Source organism: Crocodylus siamensis, chromosome 7 (genome assembly GCF_052110815.1).
Source record: "Crocodylus siamensis isolate JL-2025a chromosome 7, ASM5211081v1, whole genome shotgun sequence".
Lineage (NCBI taxonomy): Eukaryota > Metazoa > Chordata > Crocodylia > Crocodylidae > Crocodylus > Crocodylus siamensis.
The window spans coordinates 34,106,287-34,120,776 of NC_143401.1; the positions used below are offsets into that span (position 1 = coordinate 34,106,287).

General features: G+C 41.3%; 1 protein-coding gene across 1 annotated transcript in view; it reads left to right on the forward strand.

Moving 5' to 3' along the window:
* The window catches only part of LOC149859665 (heparan-alpha-glucosaminide N-acetyltransferase-like), a 393,188-nt gene that overhangs the window by 321,578 nt on the left and 57,120 nt on the right, over positions 1-14,490 (forward strand). The gene's annotated exons all lie outside the window — the stretch shown is intronic.

Consider the following 14,490-nt stretch of genomic DNA (forward strand, 5'->3'; position numbering starts at 1 on the left):
AATCATTGCAGTGGAGAATACAAGTAGTTACATATCTTGCTTGCCCAAGAAATAAAGGCAAAGCCCCAAAGTAACCCATAATGCACCTGGCTAATTATGCAATAATTTGTCCTGAGGAGAAGATTACCTCCCAAGCCCAGTTGGTAGCCATTACTACCATAATAAATGCATGAAACTTTTGGATTACTCCATTTTTGTTGTTTCTCATTTGGTGTATGAGAAGAAATTAGACAAAAATGTGAATATGTGAGCATATTTAAGTAGGTATTACCTCTCCATAAATATTGTTTGCTTTTCTTATAATTTAACCTATTTTAAGAATTCAAAAGTTTATTCAACCATTTCATACAAATTGCAAGAGTGTTAGAATTTCCAGGAATAAATAAGATAAAAACAAGATAAAAACACTTGATAAGTAGTGTTTCATAATACTTTTTCACCTCTAATACTTGCCCAGTTAGACGGCTCATTACATGTTACCTTTCTAATAGACACCTGGGAGAACCATGCCCACTGAGGACCACCTTACCTTTACCTTTAAAAAAGAGTGCAGTTTCCAACAGGTGGTAAATATTTTTCATTTGAGATTATCAACATACATGAAAGATTATAAAGTTAGGATGCTTCTCCAAACACAGTCCCCAGAGCTAGTTGGAAAAGACAAGTAACTCAGCAATTTAGAGGAAGAAAAGATAGCGTTGCTTATTTATTATGCTATATACTGAGAGTGCAGTAGATATTAGGTGAATACAGAAATTAAACAAGGTGCTGGAATGTTCTTTACATTTCAGTGTATACCTATAATAAATATAGAAGTGCATGGCTGTGTTAGAGTGATGTTGTAGCCATGATGGTCCAAGATACTTGGGGACCTAGGGGGAATCCCTCTAGCCTTAACAAAGAAGGTTTTCCTGTGGTAAGTCTACCCAAAGGGGTTAGAGATTTTATGGGGAAAGAATAAGATTTATGGGGAAAGAATAAGAGACCTAATGATTTGTGCAACTTTGCCAAATGACATGAAACAGGAGCATAATTGTAAATAAATACTTGAAGGGTGTAAACAAGAATGAAATTAAATTTTTCCTCCTAACAAAGGAAAAAGGGATTTTTGTTTGATTTTTTTTTTTTTTTTTTTTTTACCAGGAGTAAGGTGAGATATGGAGGGGAAAACAACCAACAAACCCATTAGACTGAATAATAGGGAAAGGTTACTGTTAAGATACTTTGTTAGACTGTGGAATTGCTTTCTAAGGGAAGTGGTGGGAGTCTTGTATGTTGAGACATTTTAAAACTGGCTGAGAAAAATGTCAGAAGTAGCTCTCTGGTGGGGGAGGTGTGAATCAACTGTTATGGGGACAGGGGTTGACTTAATGGGCCTTTTCCACCCCTTTCATAATTCATGATTCATTAAATAGTAAGTCTGTGCAAAGTGGCAAGTATTCAGCCAATTCAGGAAACAGTGATTGAATCTGGTGATTTGTATCACTGTCCTGAAACAATTTAGCTGCCACCAAATCAGCCAGATCTTCAAATCAAACAGGCCTCACCCCTTGCCAATGGCTTCTCTGCTTGACCCCAGCATCCTGGCACTTAAAAAAAAAAAAAAAAAGAAAGAAAAAAAGCCTTGCACTCACTGGCTCTTGCCAGCTGGGGGGGGGTGCGATCTCCACTGCACCCCACTCCTCCCTGCTGCATGGCGGGGCTCTGCCACAAGCCCCCAGCCCTGATGGCTGCTTCAGCAGCTGGTGTATGCAAGGGTTGTGTTTTGTTTGTTTGTTTGTGTTTTTTTCAAGAACTGGGAGCTAGGGCTAGGCAGAGCACCATTGACAGGGCTGGAAGAGTGGGCGGGGGATGGGGGCTCATGGCAGAGCCCCCCATGCAGCATGGGGCAGGGGAACAGCAGGGATTCCCTCCCCACCTGGCAGGAGTTGGTGAGTGTGGAGCTTTTTTTTTCTTTTTCTTTGTTTTATTATTTTATTTTAAGTGCCAGGGCCCTGGGGTTGGGCAGTGCAGCCACTGATGGGACTGGGAGAGCAGGTGGGGGTCGGGGGTGCTTAAGGGGGCTGGGGGAGCAGGCAGAGGATGGGACCTCGTGTGGGTCCCCCCATGTTCCCCTCCCCCCTCCTCCAACCCTACCCCCTCACCCCCTACTTACCTGCATGGAGTCCGGGTCTAGCTCGCTGCAATGGTGAGTAGGGATTGCCTAAATCTGAAAAGCTCTCTGAATTTTTCCGAATCAATTCAGAGAGCTTCAAATCGATTTGGACCTTTTTATTGGTCTCCTGATTTGATTTGGATTTGGAGATTCAGCCGCAGAATCAGGCCAAATCTCCTCTGAATCGAATTGGCACCCAAAGCTTCAAAGCCCTATTTAACAGCCCCTTCTTTTTGGTGTCATGGGCTACGGGCTACCTCATTGGGTGAATCTCTCTCGGGGTAAAATGTTTCAGACAGTTCATGGAAACCTTTTATTTCATGTCCTTTTGCAGCCCTGCAATATAACTGTATACCTAAAAGCATCATTAGCATTTCTTTATACTGCCTTATGCCCATTTCCCATCAATTGTTCTTGGGCAATAGATTCCATTACTATCACTTGCAAAGATTATTTTTTTTTGAGAATTGGGAAATCTAGTCAAAATGTGGGTAATCCTGCAATGTATCAAGAGGAACTTTTAAAAGATACAAACAAGCATGTCTACTTTCTGCTTTCTAGCATTTTTAAGACTTAAGTTGTTTAACAGATGACTTGTTATGAGGCTGTTAAAAATGGTATTTTTTGGTATCATTATTCTAAAAAGGGTATTATTTTAATTCTTGGAAAAGTTACTTTTTAAAAATAATTTTATGACCCCCTTGTGGAAAAACTAGTTACCAGTAGAATTTTCAAACGTAAAGCCTGTTAAACTTTATAGGACTCTTGTTCACTAATTTTATAACTGCATTTAATTCTCAGACTTGTATGAGGTGTCAGTTCTGTCAGCTGTGAGAGAGGATTAGAAAGCAAGGCTGAAACAATATTTTACCCAGTGTTTTTCTCATTTGTTGTCAGTGGCCTTTCAACAGAGCACCTCCAGTACAGCTGCTACGTGACATCATGGTGTAGACTAGAAATCCCTACAGACATTTGCTGTGTAAATTTCTGAGAGATATTTAAATTCAGGGATTCACTTTTCACTGTTTTATTGTTTTAGAGACTTGTAAAATAGTGTTTGGGGAAAAAAGTTGTAGGGTTACTTTAAAATATTTATTTTGATTAAACTGAGATAAAATATGGATATTGAACATATTATAATATGCTATAATCAATTATGTCAGTGTACTAGTTCTTCTATTGAAAAAATAAAATAAAATTATGCATGAATCATGTGTGAAAATTAGAACTGGTGAATCCTGTAAGTGCTAAGAGCAGAAAGGATTGAAAAATATGACAGATATAATCTCACTACTCTCCTGAAGTTCCCAGGAACCTTTACCCACTGGATTCAAATAGAGACTATTGATATAATGTACTTGTGACCCTTGCTGGCTGCTTCATGCTCTCACGTCAAAGAACGGGATTGGGTGATATGAACTTTTCCATTCTCTTTTAGAGAGAATAGGGTGGGTCAGTCACTACATGTCTTAATCTCTAAATTCAGCTGATTTTTTTCAGAGGGCAGCCTGGGAGCTGACTGAAGACTAAGGCCTTAGGCCCACATTACATTTGTAGTGCTATATATGCCTTCGAATTGCTGCAAAAAGCTAGGATGCATACATACAGACTGTAGTGCCACAAAGAACACGCATCTACCACAAACATGGTTAGTCAGCCACAAAAAAGTTTCCATTTCAAACCACAATTCCATCATATTCCTCTCTCCCTCTCCCTTCCAAGTAGAAAGGAAGGAGAGCGCCTACAAAGAGCAAAGCTGCAGCTCTTCCAGGACCTGGGGTGGCAGGTTTGCTTATCTCAGTGAGCTGTCACAGAACCACTGCTGCCCTGAGGGAGCAGGAGCTCTGTGGTGGGACCCTGCTGCCATCAGTGTACTAGAGAATATGAGAATACTCCAGGCAATGAAATACTGGTGTATATCCGAAATCTCCAGATCATAGGCTCTCTATTTAGGGTTCATGTACAGATATAAGGAGGTTGCAAATTCTGTTATTCCATATTTCTAACTGGATAAGGATGCCTAGAAGGGTGTCCCAATTGGGAACATGGTATGGGAAGGCTGTATAGCTCTTGAGTCAATGCTGAAATAAATATGGGCTTCTAAGAGACAACTCTGAGATCACGCCCAAGGCCTTTGAGGTAGATGATGGAGACTTGTGTGTCTGACTAAAATTCTCTGTTATAAAACATCATTTGATTTTAAACATGCTAATGTTACATGTTCATCACTAAAATGAAAAGATACCTGTGTTTTGCTTTAATTATGTTCTTTTAAAAATATCTTGACTAATTATGTGGGGGGGCTGGTTTGTTGGCAGAAAAAATGCATCTACGTATAAAATTTCTATTTAAAAAATCTTCCTGATCCAAGATAAATTATATACAATTTAAAAATGCATTCATACTACAATTTCCGATTAGATTTATGTAACACACAATCGCAAAATGATCAAAACTGAGTCGCATTTTTACAGGCTCCCAAACTGCTTTTAAAAATTGCTATGCTTGTTCTCAAAATGGCCTGTGAGTATGAATAGAAGTTTTTTAAAGCAAAAAAAATAAGGTACTTCCCTATTATATACAGAATGGTCACCCAACCTTTTTAGATTATGGACCAGAAATGACTGCAGACCAGCAAACTGTGGACCAGCATACTGAAGACTGGAAGGGACCAGCATATTGCTGACTGGCAGCCAACCCTTTTTTATACTGAGTATAAAAAAGGGTTGGCTGTAGGTCTGCAGTATACCAGTCATTTCTGGACTTCTGGTCTGGCAGCCAACCCTCCTGTGGACTGGCAGCCAACCCTTCGCAGCCTGGTACCAGGCCACACTCTGGGGGTTGGGAACCTCTGAGCTAAAGGGTCAGGGGAGCTGGAAGTGGTTTTGGATGCCATCTGTGAGGCATGGGATATATTGTAAAGGGAGGTTCAGAGCCATGCATTTAGCATCAGGGCAATAAAATGGGCAGCCTCCTGCATTTTGCATCTATTTTGATACATCAAGGTGTGGCAAGCCAGGCAGAGCAGACTGCCCTAGACAGGTGGGTGGACCCATATCATAACTGGCCTCAAAATGGCCCGTTGTCACACAATGCTAGGCAGACTATAGAAGAAGTGAATTTAGACTATGAACACAAAAGAGGTCCCAGCAATATTTTAAGCACAACTGCCCCCTATAGAGGCTTCCTGACTTTTTTCCTAAAATTTTAATTTCATAGGAGAAATAAAACAATTCATCTGCAACAATGTGAACTGTGGGTGCTGAGTACAAGGGGACCGACATTCAAAGCAACCCTGAAAAATCAAAGACCATGATACTTTTCCCTCTCAATTCCAAGCACACAGTGTTGTTTGGCTCTGAAGTGTGACTATAAAAAGGGCAGTTTAATAGGGTCTGTGTTTGTTTTCATTTTGGGGATGTTTATATCAAAGTTACTCCCTTTACCAATCAAAGGTTTTTAGTTTTCCCTCAAAAGGAGTATGGAACTATGGTGATGGTTGTGATGGGAGAGGCTTGGGCTGTGGAGGAACACATGTCCTTCTAGACCAAAAGTTAGACTCATTATGTGTTAAGATATAGATATTGAGCTCTAAACATCAATAATGGAATAGAAATAGAAAATGATGAAAAAAAAATTAAATCCTTTTATCTTGCACTTACATGTTGTTTGAGCTAGATTCTCGTGTATACTGATGTATACTGGCTTAGCTCCATCAAATTCAGCGGAGCTGCAGTAGTATAATAATGTGAGGATCTGGTGTTTGTGCTTAGTCAAGAATCAGCCCAATATGAACCATGTGTCTCTGATTTTATTTAGTTTTGCTACTACTAGCTATGTCAGGGCAAATGAAACTCAGTAAAAATTATTTCACCAAACACTACCAAGCCGGACAAATTGAATAGACATGTTCTGAAGCCTACCTGTATTTCAGGAGCAGATCCTTTTGAATATAGAAGAGTACTTTACAAGTCAAGGAGACAAAGACCATATGCACGAGCAAACAATGTTTTCCAGATGAGCTAGATACAGCTTTTGGCCAGATTTTGGGTATTGCATATTACCTGCCAAGCTTTTAAGATGTCCATTGAAATCAAGGATAACAGATATTATTACTCAGTACTTTTCAGTGTTTAGCCTTAGATCATTATAGGAACATTATAGTGTGCTGTTATATTGTTTACAGTTGTACCTTTTAAGAATTGTTATTGTTGCTTTATTGTAGTGGGTTTTAATTTTATTTGACTTGCTTGCTATATATGCCATATTGTCTTTAGAGGTTTTTTGTTTGGTTTTATCTATCAAATGTCAGTTTGTAAACTGGTGAATTTTCAAACAGAACTAGACAATCATTTGGTTAAAATAAGGCACTTCATTTCCACTTGGACGTAAAACCGCCCCCCAACCCAAAATGGTCCTTTATACTCAGTGTGTTCCTATGCTGACCCCCACACATGCACAAAAGAGTCAGCACCTTAATTGGACCTGGCTTGCCCAATGTATGTAAAGATCAGGCACTTTAGTGGGGCTTTTTTGGTGCTTTTATCTAATAGTTGATTGAATCAAATTTAGATAAAAGTGCCAAAAAGCCCTGCTGAAGCACCTATTCTCTACAGATGTTGCAGAACCAGGTCAAAGTAACACACTGCTTCTTCTGGTAAAGCTCAGTTGTGGGTTTTTTTTAATATCTGCAAGCAGCTTAAATGTCAGTACTGTTCCATTACAATGGAAAGTTATTTTGAAACTGATCTAAAATATACTGTGGTCAGTTGGAGTCTTTCCATTGACTTCAGCAGTAGTGTAACTAAGAGGGTGGGATAGGGGCAAACATGCCAGGCCTGGCCTAAGGGCAGAGGCAAAAAACAGTGACTGCTGCTACCATCTATGTATTTTTAAACCAGAAATCACCATCTCCACTTTGCCCCAAAGGCCTGGGTGCGTTGCTTCACTGCTGAACTTCCAAGAACTTTTTAATCATGCCTTTGTCCATAAATTGCAATGGAAGAATTTTGGATATCTTAAGATAAATTGAAAAGAAATATTTTTCTGAACTGTTCAGGTAATCCTGGGTACCTTTCTATATAACTTTGCTCTTTCTCATCATATGAAGAATCCAAATCATAAAATTCTATGAAAAAGAGAGGTTTAATTTGAAACGGGGAATGCTGAGAATTTTACCAAGCATTCTCGTTTAGCAAATTTCCATTCCAGCTGGCAAAGTCAAGAATTCTGGGCAAATGAAATCATACTTGTGGCTTCTTATCCAAATGACACCCATCTTTTGAATCTTGTGGCTTTTACCCACTGATTGTAGCAGCTTGATCAGTATAGAAATGTCTAATACAATTAGTGTTTAAAATTTTCCTGTCATCCTTGCAAAGACTTTAAAATTTCAAAAGAAAGAAAGCATGCACATAGACTGTTTGTTGATTCAGATTTGTATGCTCATCTTTTCAAATAAAAACACTGAGCAGTACCTGGGGTTGAAGAGTTTGTACAGGGTTTGAGGAGTTTGTATGGAACGTAAATATTACTTAGAAGTTGGTAAGACTTCTAAATAACGTAACTAGTTGCTCTTGACTATATTTTTGCCCTGGAATGTAGTTTCTAGTACTGGCTGGAAAACAATAACTCCACTTTGCAGAAAAGAAAAAAATATTCAAGGTTTGAGTTTTGGGAGTTTGTTTGTTTGTTTGTTTTTTGGTGGGGCCAAAAGGAGACATTGGAGTTTTTAAACAAAATAATGAGCGAGAGAGTGCATGTATGCATGCCACTATGGAATAATCAATAGTCCCAGTAACAAAGATAAAAGATACCCTGATGCAATTCCTAGAATCAAAGGGCACGTCCAGATGAGTACTCAGAATGCACATGGTACATGTGAAAGGGCTCTCTGTGCTGCATATTTGCAGCATGGAGGCAAAATTAGCTATTGGGAACTCCTGGTAGCTGAAAAAAATGTAGGAAAAAAAAGCAGGATATCACACATGGTTGTAGCACGCACCACCCAAAACCAGACCCTGGCTGGCCAGAGCCATACTTTGGCTGTTGGCCAGGTTCTTCATGCCCAGATCACCGCCACTGCAGTTTCAGGAGGCAGGACCCCAAGGCTGCAGGGGGCACCCAAGTACTGGTCCCAGCCTCCTTTGCCCTACCCAGGGCAACCTGCTGTGCACCCGACCATGCATGCAGGGGCATTCCCCAGAAAAGAGTTGTAGTGACACAATTATGCACTGCTGCTATTTTTCGTTGGGGAAATACACGTGGACACTCATCTGGACATGCCCAGAAAGAGCAGATGCATAGACTTCATTCTTTTCTATTGGCTCTTCTTCCATGCTGCCTAGGAACTGTTCCAAAGAAAATTTAGTCAAAGCCAAAACATTTCTGCGAAAGCATTTTGGTTTTGGTGATTTGTTGATAAAATATTTGTGATAAGCTCTAAGAGTTTCTCATGATGCAGAGGATACTCAGCTGGTGCAAACTGTTAAGGCTGAATTGGTAAAATCCAGATAAGAATCTACCCTTCAAGCTTTACATATTTGAATAAAGCCTTTGATGTGTTTTCCAAGTACTGTGATGGATGTGGAGGCACTGAAGTGAGTTAGGTTATACAGCTTTGTGAAGATGTGATAGATTTTATTTGTCAAAATTTTCAAATGTATTTTGTGATGTTTTCCCCCCAGTCTTTTCCAGGCATCTCTGCTAAACAGCTAGTGATCCCCTAGCTTTTATTTTAATCCCTATTTCTCCCGTGTTATATTAGAACACAGTTTTAACCACCTACAATTCCTGGCAAGTAGGTAAGGGGACACTCTGCCTCCCAACTCCAGAACTTAAAAAAAAAAGAAGAGAAGACGTAAACTAAATATTTTAAGTTTTATTAAGACCCTTAAGAAAAAAAATGTATGCTTAAATTTTTGGCTGAATTGGGTCCTTAATACATATTTTTACCATTTAGTCTTCAACACTGGAATGTTTGTAAGCCTTTATTCCATTGATCATGTATTATTTTTCACAGGTATATAAACATATTCACAATTAATTGCTATCACTTTGAACAAGATTTCCCTCATCTGTTTATCATTTTACTGCTGATTAATGTTTTTATTGCATTAAAAGAAACATTTTCTAAATAAAACAACTCATTTGTTTTAAAAATAAAAAGATTTCTCTGTCTTTGGATTACACTTAATGAGTGTAACAGCTACACTTTTAATCTTTGAAAGGATAATATTTAAGCTGGAAAAGTTACTGTTATTATTTTTACAAAATGCTCACGTAGTATAGCCTTAGTTGACAATTGCTATTAAATTGGTTTGAAATTATCATAGTTTCTCCCATACAAGCTGCCCCAGAATTCAATACACTCATTGTTTTTGAAAGGCAGAATGAAGAAAAAAAGATCTTTGCTTCTAGTTAAGTACCTGAGTAGCAACAACTAAGGAGCTAAGCCTGCTCATTGTTGTATTCGCTGTGGGTCTAATGCAGACTTTACTTGTGATTTTCACAAGTAGCAAATTTACTTTCAATTAGTAACAGTGCAGGAGCACTCATATAGATGCCTGACTGAGAGCAAATCTGCACCCAATTAGCCAGCCACCAGGGGGTGGGAGCTTGCTCCCTGCCCCTGGGAGCTGCCTGCTGCTGAGACAGGCTCCACCGCTGAAGCCTGGGTGGAGACAATGTCCCCCTGCCCTGGCAGTAGAGAGTTCCAAGCTCCCCGCTACAAGATTGTGATCAGGGAGCCTGGGCTGGGACCTCTCAGCCCCTGCTGGGAGGTCATTATCGCCCAGCCCCTGCTTTGCCATTGTGATCAAGGAGCAAGGAACTGGAAGACCCTTATATCCCAGCACCACCTCCACAACTGCAGGTCTGGTGCTGGGAGATTCTTATTTCCCATCCTGACTTGTGTGGTCTTAGGGTGTAGGCTGGGAGACCCTTATCTCCCTGCCTGAGCTCCAAGGAACAAGCACCCCAGCCTCATCCCTGCAATCATGGAGCAAGGGCTGGGAACTGTCCTGGTTAAGGGCAGGTCCCAGCCCCTTGCCCCAATCAGGTGATTGAAGTACAGGGCTTGGAAATAACTGCAATGGTGGGGTAGGTCCCAGCCCCCTGCCCCATCTACTGGTAGGGCAGCTAGCAACAAGCCCCTCCCCTGACACTCTTTCCAAATCCTGTGCCCCTGATCGGGGAGCCAGGAACCCTCTGCTGCCAGGGCAGGGGGACATTGTCCCTGCCCTGGCAGCAGGTAGCCCCCCAAGGGCAGGGTGGAATGTCCCAGCCCGGGTCAGGAGACAGCTGTCTCCTGTTTCAGTGCCCTCTGCCAGCCCCTGGGCTAGCATCCAGAGGGAGCCTAGAGTTTCCCTTGGTGGCTGCAGGGCCCCAGGAAGTGGGAACAGTTTGCTACCATTAGCAGCAAATCTGCTCTTGCTTCTCTGTATGTAGATGCCTGCCTGGGGGCATTTCCTTGTGAGTAATTTTCTCAAGAGTAAACAGATCCCAGATCAAATGCATGTATAGACACACCCACTGGTAGGCAGCAGTTTCCTCACTATTTCCTCACTTATTTCAATTTCCTTGCCTATTGCATGAGTTGCCAAAAAATTAGCAATTATTTTTAATATTAACAATGCGGTTGTTTAGAAAATTGTTTCTAAACAGTATAAAAAGTTACATAGGGCAAATTATACCATTGATTATATCTGGACAACCTCTTTGCTCTATCAGAGGTGAACAGGTATAATTAAGTCTGTAGAATCTATGTTATTGGTGATGGATACATCAATTATATCTGCAAGACAAACTGTGATTTTTTTTTTCCTTCTGAAATTTTTGTAAGTGGTAGTTAGAGGAGAGGCAGAAATCCTTTTAATTTGAAAGTGAGTGCTTATCATATAGAAATAGTTGAGGAACAGCAACCAGAAATCTTTATTATGCTGTTTTGCTGAGTCACTTTTTCAAGCAGAGCAAAAAAATAAGAAAAAGAAACTGTACACTGAGTTCCTACTCAGTGTTTTGACAGAAAAACATCTGCTTCTCTATTACCCAGTCACTGCAGGTGTGTTTCCTTTGCTGCTTAACAGTTTAATGTGATGAGTTTTTGGAAAAATGTTGTGTTGGAAAAAATACAAAAAATGTGACTGGCCCAAGTCAGTGGGAGAACAGAAAAATGGCTCTTTTGTTTTGCACAAACTCTGGGTCTTACTCAATCTCTCCGTTGCATAGTTTTCCAAGTACCAACTGCTGTTTTATTCCCACGGGTGACAACCAGCCATGGTAACTGTGAAGCCCTCTCAGTGTCAGCAGTGTGACCTGACATCACCCACCAGGTGTTGTCTGTAACTGGATTTTCTCCTATGCCTTTATCCCTTTCTTCTGGAGATAACAGGAGACTGGGATGTATCATTCAGCACACTTGCATTAACCAGCCTGTTAAACAGTGACTAATGGCCATTTCAGGTTCTGCTGAAACTTCACACAGAGTGCCAGGAGGCTCCCATTGATTGACGATTTTTCGTCTGGCTTTTATTGGAGCTTCAGTACCTAATGACATGCTGGCATTCATACTCCTTCATTTGCTTACAGAGGGAATGACATGAGCCAAGTTGTTGAGTGCTGTGTGGAGGTGAGTGACTTTCGTCTATCATGGCAGAGTGTTATGTACAGTTTCCCAAATTCTGAACCTATTTACTAATGTTGTATTATAACCAGCTGCCTTTTCTTATCAGTATTTTACTCAAGTTGCCCTTTCACCAGGCAAGATCTGGATTTGTCTGTATGTCCCAATGTCTAGAGTGGAAGGTATGTGACTCCATACGTGAGGGTTATATCATTCAGGCTTGCCCAGAGACAAAAATTTTCTCTGTTGCTACTATTAATGAAGTATCCCCAATCTTGATGTTGACAATTGAAGTCACTGCACATAAGGTCATCTGGTCATAAATAGGCAGGGATGTGATTGACAAAACAGCAAAGGATAGCTTGCATATATTGATGGTGATTGTGTCATTGACCTGGACAGCACTCCATTCCATTGCACTCTGGGAGGTGTTATGTCCCTTGGTAGTGTATGGCAGGTTGTTTCTGATGAAGATAGTAAGGCCATGGATCTTGCTGGCTACAGAGTCTGCAAGGCTGTAGCATGAGAACTTCATCTGCCATAGCTGCTCTATAAGTGTTTCTTGTAGGAGGACTGCATGTGCTTTCATTTCTCTGGTGATGCATTTCAGCACTAATTGCTTGAGCGAGAGAGACAATCAACATTAAGATGAAGAACAGTTAAATAAAAGTTTGCTTTGGCTCATCCTGTAGTTAGTATATCAGAACTGGAAAGCATAGTGTATCGAAATTGGAAAAATTGAAAGTCTGATTGCCTAGGTAGTGATGTTTACTTTCACTTTACAGCTACTCATGGAAGACACTAGAAGAAGGTAGTCACTATCATCTCCTCAATAAGAAAAATGTTTCCCTCGCTTGACAAGTTTCCATAATCTCAGCGTAGACTTATACGCTTTGACAATATGATTTTTCAGTCCACACCAACTGGAAGTTGGAAACTTGTGACCTTTGGGAGCAACAGGAAGTCGCGCCCCCTGCAGTGGTTCACCTAGAGAACAGATATGGAGCACTAACAACAGAGAGGAAGAGTGTGTTCCATTTGTTGAACAGGCCAGGCCAGGAATCCCCAAGATGGGGAGTATTGAGATCACTACCACAAAGAGAAAGCAATGGGTGGTGGTGGTTGGAGACTCCCTTCTGCGGAGGATGGAGGGATCTACCTGTCAGCCTGATCTGTTGTCCCAGGAAGTCTGCTTCTTGCCTGGAGCCCTGATCTGAGATGTCACAGCAGGATTACTGAGACATATCCATCCCTCTGCCTACTACCCTATGCTGCTCATCCATGTGGGCATCAGTGATATTGCTGTGGGTAACCCTGGCCAGATGAAGTGACTACAGAGCTCTGGGTGCAAGGATGCACATGCAGTCCTCCTACAAGAAAGGGCACAGGTGGTGTTCTCCTCTGTCCTTCTGGTCAAGAAGGGCCCTGGCAGGAACACATGCACCCTACAGATTAATGCATGGATGTGAAGCTGGTGTTGTCAGCAGGGATTTGGCTTCTTCTATCATGGAATGTGTTCAAAAAGAAAGATTCCTAGAAAGAGACAAGGATCCACCTGACAAAGAGAGGGAAGAGCATTTTTGCAGATAGGCTCACTAATCTAGTGAAGGAGGGCTTTAAACTAGGTTCGCCAGGGGATGGAGACCAAAGTCCTGAGATAAGCTGGGAAGTGGGAGACATGGACGAAGCAAAAGGAGGAGAGGGCAACAGAGAAGGCCTCCTTATTCTTCCTGAGAAAGAAGGGCAATCAGCTAGTTACCTCAGGTGACTGTACACAAATGCACAAAGCCTGGGAAACAAGCAGGAAGAATTGGAAGTCCTTACACGGTCACAGAACTATGATGTGATTGGAATAACAGAGACTTGGTGGGAGCTCGCATGACTGGAGCACTGTCATGGATTTGTACAAACTGTTCAGGAAGGACAGGCAGGGGAGAAGAGAAGGAGCTGCACTGTATGTAAAAGAGCTGTAAAATTACTCAAAGCTCCATAGGAAATTGGAAATAGGCCTGTTGAAAGTCTTTGGGTTAAGGTTAGAGGGGAAAGCAACAAGGGTGATGTCATGTTGGGAGTCTATTATAGACCACCAGACCAAGTGGATGAGGTAGATGAGGCTTTCTTCAGGTAACTGGCAGAAACTTCCAGATCACAGGTGATGGTTCTCATGGGGGGACTTCAGTAACCCTGACATATGGTGGGAGGGCAATACAGTAGTGCACAGGCAATCTTGGAAGTTTTTGGAGAGCGTTGGGAACAACTTCCAGGTGCAAGTGTTGGAGAGACCAACTAGGGGATATGCTTTTCTTGACCTGCTGCTCACAAACGGGGAAGAATTAGTGGAGAATGTAGAAGTTGATGGCAACTTGGGCAGTAGTGACCACAAGATGATTGAGTTCAGGATCCTGACAAAAGGAAGTAAGGAGAGCAGCAGAGTATAGACCCTAGACTTGAGAAAAGCAGACTTTGATTCCTCAGGGAATTTATGGGCAGGATCTGCTGGGAGGCCAGTTTGAGGGGAAAAGGAGTCCAGGAGAGCTGGTTGCATTTTAAAGGAACCTTACGGAGGGTGCAGGAAAAAAACCCTCCTGATGTGCAGGAAGAATGGCAAATATGGAAAAGGACCAGTCCTCACCAGAGAATTCTTTGTTGAGCTTAAACACAAAAAAGAAGCTTATACAAAGTAGAAGCTCAGACAGATGACTAGGAAAGAGTA